This window comes from Emydura macquarii, unplaced genomic scaffold, assembly GCF_026122565.2.
Source record: "Emydura macquarii macquarii isolate MOO-44397 ecotype Brisbane River unplaced genomic scaffold, CSIRO-AGI_Emac_v2 contig_1644, whole genome shotgun sequence".
Classification (NCBI taxonomy): domain Eukaryota; kingdom Metazoa; phylum Chordata; order Testudines; family Chelidae; genus Emydura; species Emydura macquarii.
In genome coordinates this window covers 24,622,543-24,640,104 of record NW_027131781.1, presented here as the reverse complement: position 1 = coordinate 24,640,104, position 17,562 = coordinate 24,622,543, and positions in this window count along the sequence as shown.

The window sequence follows — 17,562 nt, the reverse complement described above, 5'->3', positions numbered from 1 at the left end:
GGCAAGGGTCGAGGGAAGGGATAGAACATACAAGTAGCGTGAACAATGTCATGAAGCCAGATCTCAATGGTATTTAAGCACCTAACTCCCATTGACTTCCTAAATACCTTTGAAGATCTAGCCCATGATCTTCAAATGTCATTTTGGTGACATGCATTTTTCATTTGGTGTTGTCTGTGTTTTGGGTGTGATTTTGTTGGAAAGGAGGAGCCTATTTTCCAGGTTGATATTTTCCCTACCTGGTCTATAACAGAGGGTGAATTTCCTCATTTGAAAGATTGAGCAAAACCAGTTCACTATTTTTTGAGAATACACTTCCTTCATTATAAAAGAACCACAATGCCTTTGAAACAGCTCTAGTGCTGAAACAGCTAAGTAGAAAGGTGAGATTTGGTCTTTCTTCCTCTTTCCCCAGGATTGTGGGACAGGCTTTCTAGAAAGGGGTGTTGCACCCAGCGTCCCCTGGGATGGAGATGAGACAGGTCTTGAGTGCAGTAAACACAAAGAGGATTCTTTATGCAGGATGTTATCCACCGGGTGAACTTGGGCAAGTCACTTCTCCCTCTGCTCATCTGCTTCTCCAGCCACCCTTTGTCTGTCTGTTTATTTAGACTGGGAGCAATCTGAGGCATGGATGGTCTCTTAGTCAGTGTATGTGCCAGGCTCAGCCCAACAAGCCTCTGATCTACGCTGGGGACTCTAAGCCCAATACCAATAATACAAATAAATAATAACAGACACACACAGAGCTGTAGCTTGGTGGTTCTCTAGAATGCCGACTGAGGGACGCAGTCAGTGCCTAGGATCTATGCACATCTGGGCCAGGATTAAGCAGTTGGGGAATGGTCAAGTGACCTCAGCTCGGTGAGTTCCCAGGTTCTGTTCCATGTGGAAGAGTGCACCAAAAGCTGATCGCCTTGTATTATGTTTTGCTAATTCTAGCAGCTGCTTCCTGGATTTCATTATTTATTAATTTCCACAGATTAGGTTCCAATTTGTTTCTGACACACCGCTGACCTTTGTGTAAGGGTTTAAACGGTGACCAGCAGGAGCCTAAGGCCCGTGCCCTAGTGCCAGTTTATCACAGTACAGTTTGTCTGAGTGGATGACAGTGTCATATTAGCCGGTGTGCCACCCTGCCCACTCTGCTGTTCCATTAGGGCCAAACACTGTTTCCAATGTAGTTACTAGGAAAAATGACACTGGGCCTGATTCTCCACTGCCCTGCATCTTGCCTGGTGAGGGCTGAAGCGGGTGTAATAACTTCGGATTTAGGAGCATTCTACCTTCTCATTCCCCACAGGTGTAAATGCCTACACAAGGCTGAGGGCAGCAGAGAATCAAGGCAGTGAGGACAGACATTGGCCTTTATCTGGCAAAATTAATTTTTTCTTTCTGAAGGGTCATTCACACTCTCTCTCTCTAGCCCAGGGATTGTGTAAGCGTTTATCTACAGTGGACCAGTTGCTGGGCCAGAGAAAGAATGGGAATGACTCCATTGTCTAGTGGTGCAAGCACCCATCTGGGAGGTGGGAGGCTCTGGGTCCAATCCCCCTGCCCCAGCTACTCTTTCATTATTTATCCACAGTGTGACAGCTTCAACAGAAGAGACTGAGGAAGCCCGCAGTCAGAATAGCCCATAGCTCACTGGTTAGAGCTCTCTCCTTTCTCCCCCTCTGACGGAGAGGGGGAATTGAAATGGGGTCTCTGAGCACTAGTTCAGTAAAAATATTTAATACATATAATAATTTGGTAAAGCAGACTTAAAACCAGGAGATCTAAACCATGGAATCATTTTCCTTGTCCCTGGTGTGGTGCAGTGTATTGGGAACGTTAGCCAGAACAGCATTCTGGTGCTGGAGACATCTCAGTGCCTATTCTACCAGTGAAGAAGCACTTTAAACATGAGAACAAATCACCCTCTTCCCTAGTCTGAGGAGCCCTATGTCATAACAGATGGACAACAGCCTGCTGGTAGAGAGAAAATTATGTTTGTCATCAGTTACTTTTGTGCCTGTTAATTCTGCCTTTGTTTCTCACTGCTCTGCAAAACCCTTTCACAAATCTGTTTCAGAAGAGCAATAGACTTTCACTTCCTTGGATCAGCTGGTTTCACTTAACAGGATTAGGTGGCAGGATTTATTTAGAAATGTGTGGGTATAAAAAAAAATACATATTTTCCCCCTGTTCATGAGTAATGGGGGAAAATGCTGAGAGTTTTGCTGATGCTTTTCAAAACTCCAACTTCTCAGTAAGAGAAGAGGTTCAGATCAGCTGTTTGCCGCCCACACTTTTCAGGACTAGTCAGGGTTTAACTTTTTCTAGCAGGGAGAAGAGGTGAGATGAGATGAATCGAGAAGGCCCAATTCTCTGAGCTGTGTTTGTTGCAAATCCAGAAGAGTTGGGAAGCAAGAGTGGTTTTGAGCTACTTTTCTGATTATCCCCCGGATCCTGGGGCTGATCTGGGCTGGACTGGACCCATCCCCTTCTGCAGTCTTCAGGCTACTCTAATTTAGGGCATGTCTGCACTTTGATCTGAAGGAGAAAATTCCAGGTCATGCAGATCCAGTGGGCTGGGATTGCTGGAATATCCCCCTCTTTTCCACAGACTTACTCCAGCACTGGGGGCTGAGACAGGGTGACGTGATTGTGATGTGGCAGTGATTGAACCCCCCCGACGATTCCCCAGTGCAGAAGAATCTCAACAGGTGGTTACGCTGGTTTTAGGGCTGCTGTGCTGATGTGGCACAAACAACCAGAACAGGGCCAAAGGATCAGTCTCAGTGCATTTTAGAGGTCATGAAAAGGACTGGGAAACACGCCTTAGACTCCAGGAACTTAATCTATTTAGTTTATCAAAGAGAAGGTTAAGGGGTGACTTGATCACAGCTTGTAAGTACCTACAGGAGGAACAGAATATTAGTGATAGAGGGCGTCACAGTTCAGCGCAACTGCATCTGTATTTTCCCCTCGTGGTGCACCAAGGGCGCGCATTCTAGCCTTGGGCAACAGACCCACGTCTTTCTCCTGACCAGGGATTTTCCAGGCTGCACATTTCCCTGCCTACACCGGGTTACTCCCAGCAAACCAGACTGCTTAAAACAGGCCAGCATCTGCACTTTGCTCTCACTCCAGAGGATATAAACAGCACAATTGTTATAAGTTACCCCACAGCCCGCTCTAAGCAAGCCCATTTATTCTTAAAGTGCAAGCATTGCAGAGAAAACATTAAAACCAACAACAGTACACAGATGCTAAAAAGCTTACCAGAGGTCACCCCAACTCCACTCTCGGGCTCTGGCAGTGTCAGTCCTTACAGCCCTTCCCTAATGATTGCCCCTCCTCCATGGATAGAAGGTCCTGTTAGTTTGCTGGATCAAAGAGAAGGCCCTGAGTAAGTTTAAACTTAGGCTATTTATCCCAAAGTCCTTTCTTTGTCTGTTGGTCTCTGGAGAATCCAGTCTGAGCCAATATATACAAGCCTCTCTGGAGGGGTTACAGCCTGAATTTGCCTCATCACCCCCTACTGTACTTAGCTTCTGGAGGGCTGTGGTCACTCTCTCGCATGAAACTACGTACAATCCCTTGCCTACAGAGATACATAAACTTAATACAGTAAAATCTCCCAAAGATATTGTAGGGAATTGCCAGATCTGTCATTTAGGGCTCTTCAGTCTAGCAGACAAAGGTTTAACAAGATCCAATGTCTGGAAGTTGAAGCTAGACACATTTAGACTAGAAATCAGGCACAAATTTTTAACAGTGGGGATCACTAACCACTGGAACAATTTACCAAGCATTGTGGTGGGTTCTCCATCACTGGCAATTTTTAAATCAAGATGGTATCTTTTTAAACAGATCTGTTCTCGTCCAAAGAGGAATTAATTCAGGGAAGTTCTCTGGCTTGTGTTCTGCAGGAGGCCACACTAGATTATCACAATGGCCCCTTCTAGCTTTATAATCTGTGAAGGTGAACAGCAGCACTGGCCAGAGCCAGGTGTGATGTGGGCAGGCGCTGTGCCTCTTGCTCCATGCACAGCTGTGCTAATGCTTCTAAATCCCATCCTGCCATACCCCATGCATACCCCTGCCCGGGATTCCCCACACAGACCTCTGCCTAGGAACCTCAATCCTAACCAGCATCTCCCCCTATTATTCCAGTTAGAATCATAGCAGATGAGGGTTGGAAGGGACTTCAGGAGGTATCTAGTCCAACCCCCTGCTCAAAGCAGGACCAAACACTGAGTAAATCAGTTCTGGGCTCCAGCAGTCTGGGACAATATTCCTCCATTCTGACTGATCATCTCTTCTCCTCGCCTGCTTTTCTGGGACAGTTGCTGTTCTTTAAGCATTATAAGAAGAGACATGGGAGTTTTCCTTAGATTACGTTAGGTGTCCCCTGCTCCTGCATATCTGGGACTGATTCCCTAGGGCCAGGATGTGTTTGCTGCCTCCTCTTATGTGATGTACCTAAGGAGGCCATGGGGCCACAAAGACTTTACCAGACAGAGCTCTCTTAGGAGGAGCTGTGCTGAGAAGCTGATGGTAGGAGGTTACTGTTACTCAGAAGCTAGAGATTCTGGCTTTGGTTTGTGGACGAGAGACCTGTTAGACTGTGTTTCAGGTTTTCATGTAAATTCCAGAAAGTATTTAGCTATTCAGAGTTTTTAACTCCTGTACTTTTGACACAATAGCAATTGAAGCATCCTTTATATAGCAGACTTTATAAAACAGAAACCTGAATTTCCCTTTCTACCTTTCCAAGAACCACCACTACCATAGGACATGACAACTGTCAATGCACCTCAGTCCTGACTTGCCACAGCCTTTGCTATTCCAGTCCTCCCGCCACCATGACCCCCCCCCCCCCTCCTACTCTCTTCAACCCAGCTCTGCAAATGTCTGTGTCTTGATGTCCAGCCTCCAGCTGCTGCTCCAATCCTGAGTTCTCACACACAGCTTTGAAAAGGCACCTCAGTCCTGGCCTGCAGCCCCCAAACAATTCCCTCCAGAGAGAAAGGAAGGAAAATGTGGGATTGAAACAGCTGATTCAAGGTTCCAGGCAGAACAGGATAACCTTTGTCAGTGAGCTACCGTTCAGCAAGACATGTGGTCTCAAACAGAGCACTCCATCTTGTATAACTATCCAACTCTGCCCACTGCTGAGATGGTCAGAATGTTTGCTTAATAGCAAAAATTGTCTCATTACGTAGTTTTAGCACAAAACATTTTTCCCCTCCATGTCAAAATCCTGCTATCAGCCCTACCTGCAGAAGAGTCTGTAGAAGAGAAGAGTGAGGGGCGATTTGATAGCAGCCTTCAACTACCTGCAGGAGGATTCCAGGGAGGATGGAGCTAGGCTGTTCTCAGTGGTGGCAGAACAAGGAGCAGTGGTCTTAAGTTGCAGCGGGGGAGGTCTAGGTTGGATATTAGGAAAAACTTTTCCCCTAGGAAGGTGGTGAAGCACTGGAATGGGTTACCTGGAGAGGTGGTGGAATCACCATCCTGAGAGGTTTTTAAGGTCCAGCTTGACAAAGCCCTGGCTGGGATGGTTTAGTTGGGGGTTGGTCCTGCTTAAGTAGGGGTGTAACAGCGTGCTGGGGGGTGACGCTCTAGTCAGCCCCCTGTCACGCTAGCTTAGCTAGCTCAGGGGCAGCAGAGCAGGTAGGTGGGCTGGAGCTGGATTGCCTGCGGGGAGGCAGCTGTGCCTAGGCACAGGCTGAGCAGCCTCCTGGGAGTTTGATTAGGCCACGAGCTGCAGCTGCCCTGTTGGGCCAGCAGGGTTTATAAGCCAGGCCCCAGGGGGTTTGAGAGGGTGTGGGTGTCTCCCTTCACTAGGCAAGGAATAGTGGGGGGAGAGTCTTGTGTATGTTGTAAATAAACCACTGATGATTGCAAGTTTGAGAGTCTGTATGGTCCAGAGGGGCACTGAAGACAGGGATGACCAGAGGATGCTGTACTACAAGATAGTTGGACTAGATACCTCCTGAGCTCCCTTCCAACCCTAATCTTCTGTGATACCTGCTCTATGTATTTTGCTTACAGCTGCTGATACTTTTGAATGCCGGTTCTGATTAAATTCAGCCCAAAGAGGAATTGCTGGTGTCACACTGGTTAGATTGGTGGGGCGTTTAACATATGGGTTAACATCAATATGTCAAAATTATAATAATTCATGTGAGAGATGCCATGTTAGAAAGGTTGTAATATGCTAAGTAAGATAATACTTATGTTCATGTGTGATATGTGAAATGGAAGTTATAAATATATTTGATAGCCTGCTTAATGGCCCATTAAGATATCCCCAGGTGCAAGGGGCCCAGGGGGAGAAGCCCGAGATACACTTGATGAGGCACCAGGACATGCCCATGTGGCTCTGGACTCCATTTTAGTTCCTGTAAAACTCTACAAACTGCATAGCTAGGGCTAGAGGGTATATAAGGCAGAGGCCTTGGGAATCCATTTTGTCTTCAGTCACCAGTCTTTCAGTCGGGACATAGCTTCAAACACCTATCTACCTCTGAATCAAGTCATCTGCAACTGAAGCTGCAAACAAAGGACTGAGGCCCATCCAATTAGTGGATGTCTATCAGAGAAATTGTACAAGCTTGCAACTCCAAGTCTCTGGGAGAATTGTGTATATGGACTTACAATCATCTGTATGTATTTGATTTGCTTTGACCCTTTAACATTTCTCTTATGATTTATGTTTGTTTTTACAATAAACCTTTAGTTTTAGTTACTAAAGGATTGGCTGGCAGCATGGTATTTTAGGTAAGATCCAAACTTACATTGATCTGGTACTGTGGCTTCCCCCTTGGGGTCAGAGGGAACCTATTTAGTAAAGAGCATAGAGTTTAAATAACTGGTCTCTTTACTAGACCTAGTGCTGATTTGGGAGCCAGAAACTGAAATGCAGTAAAGGGGGCTGTATGTATTTGTATACTGGCTTCTGTGGGGATTCAGAAGCACAGTTTGTGGCTGGTTGGGAAGCCTGACTTCAGTATCACCCACCAGTGTTGGGGGAAATTCTGCTCTCTTTTTACAGCCTGCCCTGACCTCGACATTATCAGGTGGCTGCCCTGGGCGTGGGATGGGTCACAGCCAGTGTGGCCTGAGTTGAGATAATAGCTTGTCCTCTCTAATCCAAGCCTCTTTCTTACCTTGAAAGGACTGGACCTAAGATACCTAAGTTCATAATGGCTATGAATGTTCATAATGTTAGAACCGCTAGTACCCCCTGGGCTGTTACCCTCTGGTAATTCAAACATGCTGGTGACTCCATCCTCTGGCAACTCCAACAGGCACGTCCCACGGGCTGGTGCCCATAGAAGATGATAGTGATAAGACCTTGACTAGTGATGCTCAGAAGACAAGATTGTTCGGGCCCCAGTTCTCTGCACAGGGGGAGCCAGGGCATTGGCTGGCTGGCTGGCAGCTGTCCCTGCTCTGCTCTCTGAGCTGAGCTGCCTCTGCATAACTGGGCACTCACCATGCCAGGTGGGCAGCAAAGCTCTGAGCTGAACCCCTGACAAGCTCTTGCCTCTCCCCCAAAAGAGCCTCGTACCACTGGTGCAGCCTGCTGGAGCTGGCCCCTGCCCATGGAGCTTTACTACCAGATGTTTTAAAAACCCCTCTCAAGGTGGGTGACCCCTTATTCAGAGAGGCCTGATCCCCTACACACAGAACGGCAGATACTGTATGTTCATGGGTAGGAACTTAGGGATGGGGCGGCCTCCACAAGAGACAGGGTAGGCCCAGCTGGAGAACAGACAAGCAGCTCAGTGTCAGAGAAAGGAGACAGCGCCACCTCCAGGTTGCCTGTGTCAGAGTCTTCTGCCTGTTAAATGATTGGGAACCACAATCTGAGAGGAAGCCAGCTGTTACATCTTTGGCCTCACTAGGGGTGACATTGGAAATGTGGAGGTTAGTGTATTTTCCATTAGAAATGGCAGCACGTACATGACATCGAACGGTGGTTGTAATTTCCAAGGGCTTTATCTGCTTGTATTCATCCCTAATTGCAGAGTGCCTCACATATGATTTGCAGCATCTGATTTTATGTTACTCTTCATATGTTTCACTTCCCTGCTCAGATCTTGCCAGCAGGGTTTCATTACAAAATAGCTGGGTTTTTTTAAACAGGGCCATTGAAAAGCATAATAATAAATATCAATCTTCAGAACGTATTTGAGCACTCCATATTTCTGAACGTCACGTGTCAGTCTCTCACTGCTGAGATAAACCCCCTGCCTTGCAGCAGCCAGCTGTGCATCCCTTTTTGATTCTTCCCTATTTGCTATAATTGAATTTTTATGTGTTGCTCATTCTTCAATGTATAAATACGTGGTGAATGCAGGAAAACAGAGACCAGAGACTTCTACTTCCCATCATCTCTCAGCAGAAAGAGAAGGTGCTGTGTGTCACCTGATTAAAATAGGGGGGGTTTTATCAGGTTTGCTCAGCCTAGGTGTCACCTTGATGAATGCCAGCAGTTCAGTAGAGGAAAATGTTTTTATCACTAACATCGAGTTGGGATGGGCAGGGATGGGTGTGGCGAAAAGTAGAATGACAACAATTTTCCAGGACTGATTAACAAATTAGAATGGATTAGTGTTAAAAATCATGAGGAATAGGCCCAAGGAGTCAGTTGTTTATTCTGTCATACTACGCTGTGGTCATGTGGGTTTCCAGAAGAGCAGCTGGGAACCAAAACCTCTTATCCAAGCCCTTCCTCTAAGATGTGCGGGCATCTGAAATTAAGATCCACAGAGGTATTTTAGCCTGGTCTCATTTATACCATATGTACATACAGGAGGCAGAGTACCTAGAGGATTAAGCACTGGACTGGAACTCAAGATATTTGTCTTCTATTTCCAGTTCTGCCAGCACTTTGCTGGATGACCTTGGGCAAATCAGTGCCCCTCCATATGCCTGTTTCTCCCTCTGTAAAATGGGAATAGTAACCACTCTTGTACAGTTCTTTGAGATCTATAGAAGTTAGGGTTTATTACGTAAGGGACCCTCTGCTCTGGCTAGAAAGGGGTGAAAACAACTCCCCAAACAGCCCTCTCTGGCACTCCATTAATCAGCACTGGGTGGATTAGAAGATGCCCTTAGCAAAGAATGCTGGTGAGCCTTTTTAGCGGTTGAATCCCCTTAAAGGGTCAGGATGGTCTTAAGAATCACTTTTGTTTTATTATAGACTGTGCCACACAGTTGTCTAAGCTACACCCAAGGTGTGCAGAGAGACAACAAACTGTCTAGTGGGCCTGTATACTACTGCCCTCTGTTGGCCAGAACTGTTCAACTGTTTGTCCTAGGCCCTATACCGCTAATAGTAGTGGTGATTTCCCATTAGCCTAGAGTATTGGGGGCCAATGCAAAAAAAGGAGAAATTAGTTCTATCTCCTCTGTGTCCAACTCAATGGCAGCTCTGAAGTTCTGAGGCGCCATCAATTTGTTACTGTATATATGATTGAATTACACACCTTTTTTGGTGGTTACCTGGCTAATTTAGCCCCCCTCCACATTCCAAGCTATTAAATTATAATTTTATCGGCCACTTTCAGGTCTGCAATTTAAGGATTAGGCCTATGTGTAGGAGCAGAGTGTCCTGAAGGAGCATAGTGCTTTGTGACTCTTCTGTGTATCCACCACTAGAGAGCAGGAGAATGGTTCCCAGCTGACTCTTGCTGCAGGGACAGCTGTTGTGCTTCATGGAGAAGTATTTCTGTAGCCTATTATATAAAAGAATTTCAGAGGGTGACAAATACAGTGAAACTAGACAACCTTTCAATCCATTTATCAAAGCTCCCACAGTTGCCATTTCCAGCCAGATGAAGCTGTGCTAAATACCAAGCAAAGGAAAGCAGCAACTCCCCAGAGCTAAGCTATAACAGCAGTACAGAAGGACTCACACTAACTACCCTGTGTTAGCTTTTAAAAGTCAGTGCCATCAGTTTTCAGGCTATGACACCCTAGAACCTTTCCCATCCTACACTCCCAGGCTTCAGGCACACCTGGTCTAATTAGTTGCAATCTAGGAGTATAGAAAGATTGACATCTCTCACCAGAGGCAGGAGGAACTAGGGGACAGAAACAGAGGGATTGGTTCTAGAGGAAAACCCTAGGGACAGCCAAGCCCAAGAAGAATCCTTGGACTGAGATCTATGTTTTACTATGGCTATTTAAGTGATGAGTAAAACCACACCCCAGGAAGAGGATAAGCTTGGACTTTATACAGCATGTGTATGCTGTATTTAGAGCAGGGTGTGGACTCTCCCTTCTTACAGTCAGATACTCCAGTCCAGAGTAATCAGAAATTAGTGTAAGTGGAAGAGTGTTCTCTAAGGAAGTCTGAACGTTGTAGGAATAGTAATTGTAGTGCTCATTGCTAATTTGGAAGTTGCAAGGGGGATCAACCCACATGCTTCAGGTGATTACTCTCTGGAGTCCAGAAGATGTTCCTGCCATGGTATATTATTGCAGTTAGGTGAGTTATGGATGGAGACCTCCTTTAGCCAGAAAGTTTGAATTTTCCTGAAGTTCAGGGTTATAGTGTGATGGAACAAAATTTCATAAATAAAAACCACACACCCACCAGGAAGAGCTCCCTTCCAGAGAAATCTAGTTGCTTGGGGAGTATTTTCCAAAGAGGAGTTGAATCCTTACTTTTATAGGTGAAGCCCTAGAAATCTCACTGTATTGATCCCTAATGGGCAGTGCACCAGATGGGACCACAGGGGACTGTCTTATCGCTAATATCAGTAGTCCAGTGCCACCCTCCACTTCTGTAAGAGGGCAGTGGCATGCAAGCCAGTAGGCTAACTTACTAGCCTAGACACCAAAGAACACTTTCTAGCCCCAGGATTTCAGTCCCTTTTCTTTAAGAACTCAGCTTTTTTGGGAGAAACCAAACCATTTAACACCAGCTCATCACACCCAACATCCTTTCCCCCTGAACCAGGGTCTTCTGCAAGTTCCTGCCTACACCCCGATAGAATTATATTCCCAACATCATAAGACTCTGGTTTTCATGTATGAATTTTTCTCTTGACTCAAGAACTACTACTCAGCCCAATGACCCTCTGGTTTTTTTAAGAACTAGGTGATCTTCCAACTATCACCTGATCCCCATCTGTCCTCAAAGCATCAGCTGAGAGGCAACTGATTAGTTACAAGTGGGACTAGGCTCATCTCTCCTTAAAGGGCCAGCCACCCCACAACAGAGCACAAAGAATTGGATCACAGATAGGGGTGCTGCACTCAGACAATGGGAATAAGCATTCCAGGACATATTCCTCACTCTCCTCCAGTGATAGGGATGCTCTGAGACCAGGATCCATGGGTTGGGAAGCCAATAGCTCAGCAGTGTGATTGTGCTGGTCTCTTGACACTGTTCCCCCATAAAACCCTGCAGGATGCCCTGATGCAAGTGAATGCAGCCTGGGCCCTGAGGTTTTGGTTGGGTCCTTTACTAATTACAAAGTTAGGTCTTGACTCATCTAGTGCTTCCAGCACCACCCAGTGTCTGAGACTTGGTACTAGCCAAAAAGGGGCATTTGGTCTGTTTGGACACATTAATTTCCAAGATTTTATACCCAAAGAAGGACTGGACACATTCTTCTGTTATAATTCATTAGCCCAAATGCTCTGTAAGCTGGGACAAAGCCAGGCAGATGCCAATTGGAGTTTCTCACCCCTCTAAATAAATTTGAATTCCTCCCCACTTGGTTGCTTCACAAAAGTGGCTTTTTACATTGAAGTAATAGTACCACCAGGTGTGTTAGCAGCTTGTGCTGAAACCCAAGACTTTGATTTTCTCACCCGCAATAACTAGCAAAGGTTCCACTTTCCATAGGGACTGACCTATTTACAAAACAGCAGAGGCCTGGTGAGTGTGCTGCATAAATCAAATGTGGCAAGCAGGGAGCAGCAGCCAGGTTCACACTCAGAGCTGAGAACACGCATTTGCTGTGCACACTTCATTTGCAAACCTCCTTAAGCAGGTGCAATGAAAGGACAACTAATCTCGTTAGAGCCATGTGCTCTGGGCCATTAGAGTGAGGGTTCTGTCACAGTCACATTAGGAAATTGCTTTCTAAGGTTTAGAATGAGGTGGGCACTACAACGTGGGGCACAAAGACCCATATCCTCCAAGGTATTTGGGCACCTAACTGCCAATGGGTTAGGAGCCAAAACGCCTCTGAGGATCTGGGCCTGATAGTCTAAACGGATCCATCCTTTGCCTGACATGAGGGGAAACAGAGGCAGAAGGAGGTGAAGTGACTTGCCCAAGTTCATCTAGCTGGTACCAGGAACAGAATCCAGGTCTCCTGAGTCCTCATCTAGTGCGATAGCCACTGGACCACACGTTCCCTTTGTTATGCACACTACATTTTCCTGTGTGCAGCTTCATTCCATTGCTCCTGGTGAAACCTCTTCAGAGCACCCTAAACAACATACAGCAAACTGCCTCAGATCTGTTCGTGCAGTCACAGGGCCAGGGCAAGGTGCTCAAGCATTTCAGGAACAGAGTCCAGTGTCAGAGCAGGGGACTGGCAGTCAGGGCTCCTGGATTCCACTCCTCACTCTGCCAGGGACTCACTGCATGTAGTTTGATTTAAACACATCAGCATAAAAACTTAGGCTCTCTCCACCCTGACAAATAATTAAAGCCACAAGCCGTACCAGAGACAAAAGACAGCCAACAAAAATTGGATGGCTTCCACAAATATCTCAGACTGCATAAAATCTCCAAACCCTGCACACTTCTGTCTGACCTTGGGAAGGCCTGAAGACTTAAGGAGGACGTGGGACAGAACACTGGATACAAGTTTTCCATGCAATATGGCAGCAAAGAAAAGCCAAAGCAATTTGGGGGGCGATGTTGGGGGTTTCCAGAAGTACCAAACCATGAAACAGGGAGGGTAATAGACTCAACTATGCCACTGTGGTGAAACTGCATCTATAACACTGTGTTCATTCTGGGCTCCTTGTTACCAAAAAGATGTTGACAAATTTTGGAGGGGGTTCAGAGGAAAGCAATACAAATGATTCAGGAGCCAGAGGGATTGATTTAGGAAGAAAGATTAAAATAACTAAATGAATATGCATAGGTTGGCTCAAAGATGACTAGGGCACATGATGATAATCTCCAAATAGTTAAAGGGTTTAAACACCAAGAAGAGAGAGGAATTATTTAATGCGATATGAAGGAGTATAAGTAGTGGTAACAGAATGGAAAATGAGTTAAGGAAAATGTAGACTAAATCTCAGGTAGAGCTTCCTGACAGTGAGATGTAGCTGGCTAAGGAATTATCTCCCAAGAGAAGAGATGGAAGCTGGAGAGGATTCTCAAAGAGGCGGAAAAGATATAAAAATGGGAAATAAACTCTCCAGATTCTCTCTCCCTTCATCTCTGCTCATGGCATCACAACACTTGAAAGACAAAGGAAGAATCATTGGACTGTGGAGGGATCCTGGTGGAAAGATTCAACTAGTAAAGCTGCTAGAATTTATGGTGAGAGAGACCCCTTTGCTTTCAATTCACTTAGCTTGTTTAGTTAGGTATTAATTTGGGTTTTACCTTTTATTTCTTTGTACCTAATTCTGACTTTTATGCCCCATTACTTGTAATCACTTAAAATATTTCTTTCTGTAGTTAATAAACTTGTTTTATCGTTTTATCTAAACCAGTGTGTTTGGACTGAAGTGTTTGGGAGCCTCCATTTGAGATCACAGGGTTTGTGCATATCATTTTCTATCAAAGAAATGACGGACTTTCTATGAGCTTGAATTGTCCAAAAGGAGAGAGCTGGGCAATACAAGACACACATTCCTGACCCTGGGAATTTGCTAGTGTCACTCTGCAATATAGTTCTTAAGTGACTGACTATAGCACTCATACAACATAGCTGGGAGTGAATTGCATGCTGTGGGCTGTGTGTGAACAGACCAGGAGTCGCTGTTCTCACAGCAAAGCAATGTAAAGGGCACCCCAATTTGGAGAGTTGAGAGGACATAGCTGTCCATTAGTCAGATTGTACCCTGGGTAATATCACAGGTATCTCTGAGATCCCCCACTCCTTGCACTAATCTATTCCCCCAATGCAAGCCAGAGCAGCCTGAAAGATGGTCTAACGTGTGCCTGCTGCCACTGGTCCTAAGGAGCCGTCATAACAACAAGTGATCAGCTTGGTGCAACAGCACCCTGGCCATCCCTTCTTCCCAGGCTGATGCACCCACCATAAGGTGCATGTGTGTATGAGCCTCTATGACGATCTCCCTACATGAAGATGAGCCTCCTGTGACCAGTCTCGCTGGCTTTAATGAAGCTTTGTGCCAGAAGAGCAATTCAAAGTTGGCCTAACACAGAGAAGAACCTGGCCCCATCTGTGTAAAATGGAGTTAATTACTTTATTTCCTAAGGGTGTTCTGAGGCTGACTAACTATTTGTACAGAACTCTGAGATTTTTGGATGAAAGTGCAATGGGTTCATAGTGGTAGAACTTGAAACTGGCTTATTTTTTACATTAACAGTTTTCCAGGCTGTAAGCCTGTGTCAAGGACAAAGGCTAATAATTCTCACCTTTCTGTAACGCCCTCCTTCGGAGGATCTCAAAGCACTTCACAATCAATTGGCCTCTCCAAAACAACTGCAATAATCATAGTTACTATGTGTCCCTGTGCTGTAACTTTATATCCAGTGAGCCTGCACAAAAAGTCTGCCTACACTCTCATAGATACAATAGCAGAAGAGTCAGAGACACCTGTTTTTCCAGAGTCTCCTTAGACAGTTTTTTCCAACAGACCCCGATTTGTGAGGCTGTCAATCTGGTCCTGAAGGAGATAGGCTTGGAATATCTTTAGAAATCACAAAGTACTGAGTGTACATCTCAGAGAAGAGGCAAAAGAGATAGTATCAGGATATCAGTTTCAGCTAAAGTGTTGGGACTGTGCTTGAAAGTAATCAAATGCCTTAATACCACCAAGCTGATCTTTCAGTCTTGTGTTTTTTCCTCTCTTTAAGATGTCTGCACTCAATTTTTTTCTGTTTCTCCTGACAATAAGGGCTGCAAAAGAGGCTTTCAGTGCATCAGGTCAATAGTGCCAAGACTGAGAAGGATTTACACTGAAGATTGCAACAGCATCAAAGATGCCATTACATCTTCAGCACCAGTAATCCCCATTTTTAAAACTCCATTATCTGACTGGTTCTTCATTTGCTAGTTACATAATCCCCATTGATGCAGCAATGCAGAAATTCATGCAGTGAGCTTAAGGAGACAGCAACAGAATTCCCAGCCCCCTGACTCATCCGGGAATAGTGCAAAAGCTGCTGGTAGGCCAGGGAGAATCAGAGAGCAGCAAGAAGGGGTTTAAAGTTAATGACTGAACGAAGGGAAGAAAGTCTGTGAAGATGCGACTGCGAAATCCCTGTCAAACATTCCTGGAGATCAATCGCCTTTTGATTTTATTGCATCATTTGAGAGCAAATTCCCGACTCTTTAGCTTTATGAAAACACCTTTCACTGAAGGTCATGAATACTGAACTAAGCTGTTCTCCAAGGGAGGGATTGCTGGTTTTCTACAGAAATCTGGTGGCTCTTGCTGAGATTAACAGGGTCAGAGTGGAAAATTAGATCCATTACTAACCAGAACACCACTGATTAGTTAATTTTTAAAATCTCCCTGTGGAGCTATAAGGCCAGGGCTGGTAACAGAACACAGTGCTTTCCACCCCTAAGTCACTGAAAGGACGCTGCTGTGTGGTGGCCTCTGTAAAAGGGGGTTGGTTGCCAGTAGACAAATATGCATATAAAAAAGCCATTGGGCTCTCTTGGTATTTTTTGTCTGTAAGCAGGGAGTGTAGAGAAGTATGACACCGGCAAATAACTCTAAACTCAAGTTACCCAAACTCCACTGAACTTCAAAAGAAAGCGGGAAGGGTTAAAATTTGGTCTTGGATTTTATTTCATTCCCATTCCTACAATTGCCTTCAGATTAGTGCCAGGAAAGCCCATGAGACTGGGTATCTTGCAATATTTGCCATGTATGTTAGAGTCTGACTGGCATTTTTCACAAGAATTACACAGCTGCAAGAGCTATGTTGTCCTTCATGAAGGAAAATCACAGGAAACATTGTGACCTTCCGGTCACTGAGTTTCCTTCAAACTGATCAGCTATGTTGCAGAGGGATAATTTGCCCATCACCAAATGGAAGGTGAACAGGGTGGGAACTCAACAGACCTATGGCTGTTTTGTCATCCGTGAAGGAATCCCACAGATCTAGAAATACTTGTGGAGAGCAGGAGCATTTGGGTAGAGGCTGAGAGTCAGAATTATCTTGCATAGGGAAATCCCCGCATGGTTAAGGACAACACTTCAGGTCCCAGGACAACCCACTTTTAGAACCATGGCACTCCGAGGGGAAGAAAAGACAAAAATGTCACTGAGCTGCTGATAGCAGAGAAGAGAAAGTGGGCCTCAAATGGGGAGAGCTAGAAGACCAGCTTATTGGTAAATGCTGGCAGATAATCTAACTCTCAGGGAATCTGAAGCAAAAAATAAATAACAAAACCCTTTGCAATCTTGCAGCCTTGTAGACACAGTGCTGCAGGCAGACCCACAGCTCAGCAACAGTCCCTGAGCAGCCCCTCGCAGTCATGTCACCACGGCGATAAACAGATCCTCTCCATCAGTAATTGGCAGGTGTAGTGCTTCCTCTCTGCTGGGCTGGGAGAACTGATCACTGCACACGAGAGCAGATTGAAACATGGAATTTCTGTCCCTGATATTTTAACATTTGGTTATAATCCCAGATCAGGACAAAAAGTGAAAATTACAAAACTGAAATTTTGATGCAGGCACATCACACAGTTTTGCTTCAGGACAACTTTCATCTCTGGTCTGGCTGAGCTGCCACAGTGTGTCATGGAGGACTAGTTCTGGATTCTTTGTACCTCTGTTTTCCCTTATGAGTACTGCTCCCAGTTGGACTATATCTCCCCGATGCATGATGATCCCTCGTTGTGGGAGATTTTGGTGAAACCCCATTTTCCAAAGGGGAGATGTTGGGTTAGAAATGTTTCAATCAGGCATACAGCACAGTAACACGGGGAGGAGGCAGTCTCACAAGGCATGATCCTCTCCCAGAGGCTTCTGGAGCAGAAGTCCTAGCTTCTGTTTAGGACCCAGAAGCCCTAATGCACTAGGCAATGTGAGAGGCTGAGAACCCTCTGAAGACACTGGAGAGTGGAAAAAGGAAACGAGCTATTTGGTCACCCCTGAAGCAGACACTACAGATTATGAAGGGAGAGGTTGCCACTGGATTAAGCATCTGAAGACACAAGAGAAGCTAGAAATCAGCTGCCTGGCCCATCTCTTAAAAGACGGTGCGGTGGGTTGTGTGTGGAGAGATGGGCTCCGAGAAGACCAGACATCATGTTAGAAGGGCATGTTGGGAGGTGATAGGAACATTTAGTAGCCATTCTGCCCATCAACAAAACAGGTCAGAATCTTACAAAAGGGTCAGCCCTAGGGATGGGGTGGCGGGTT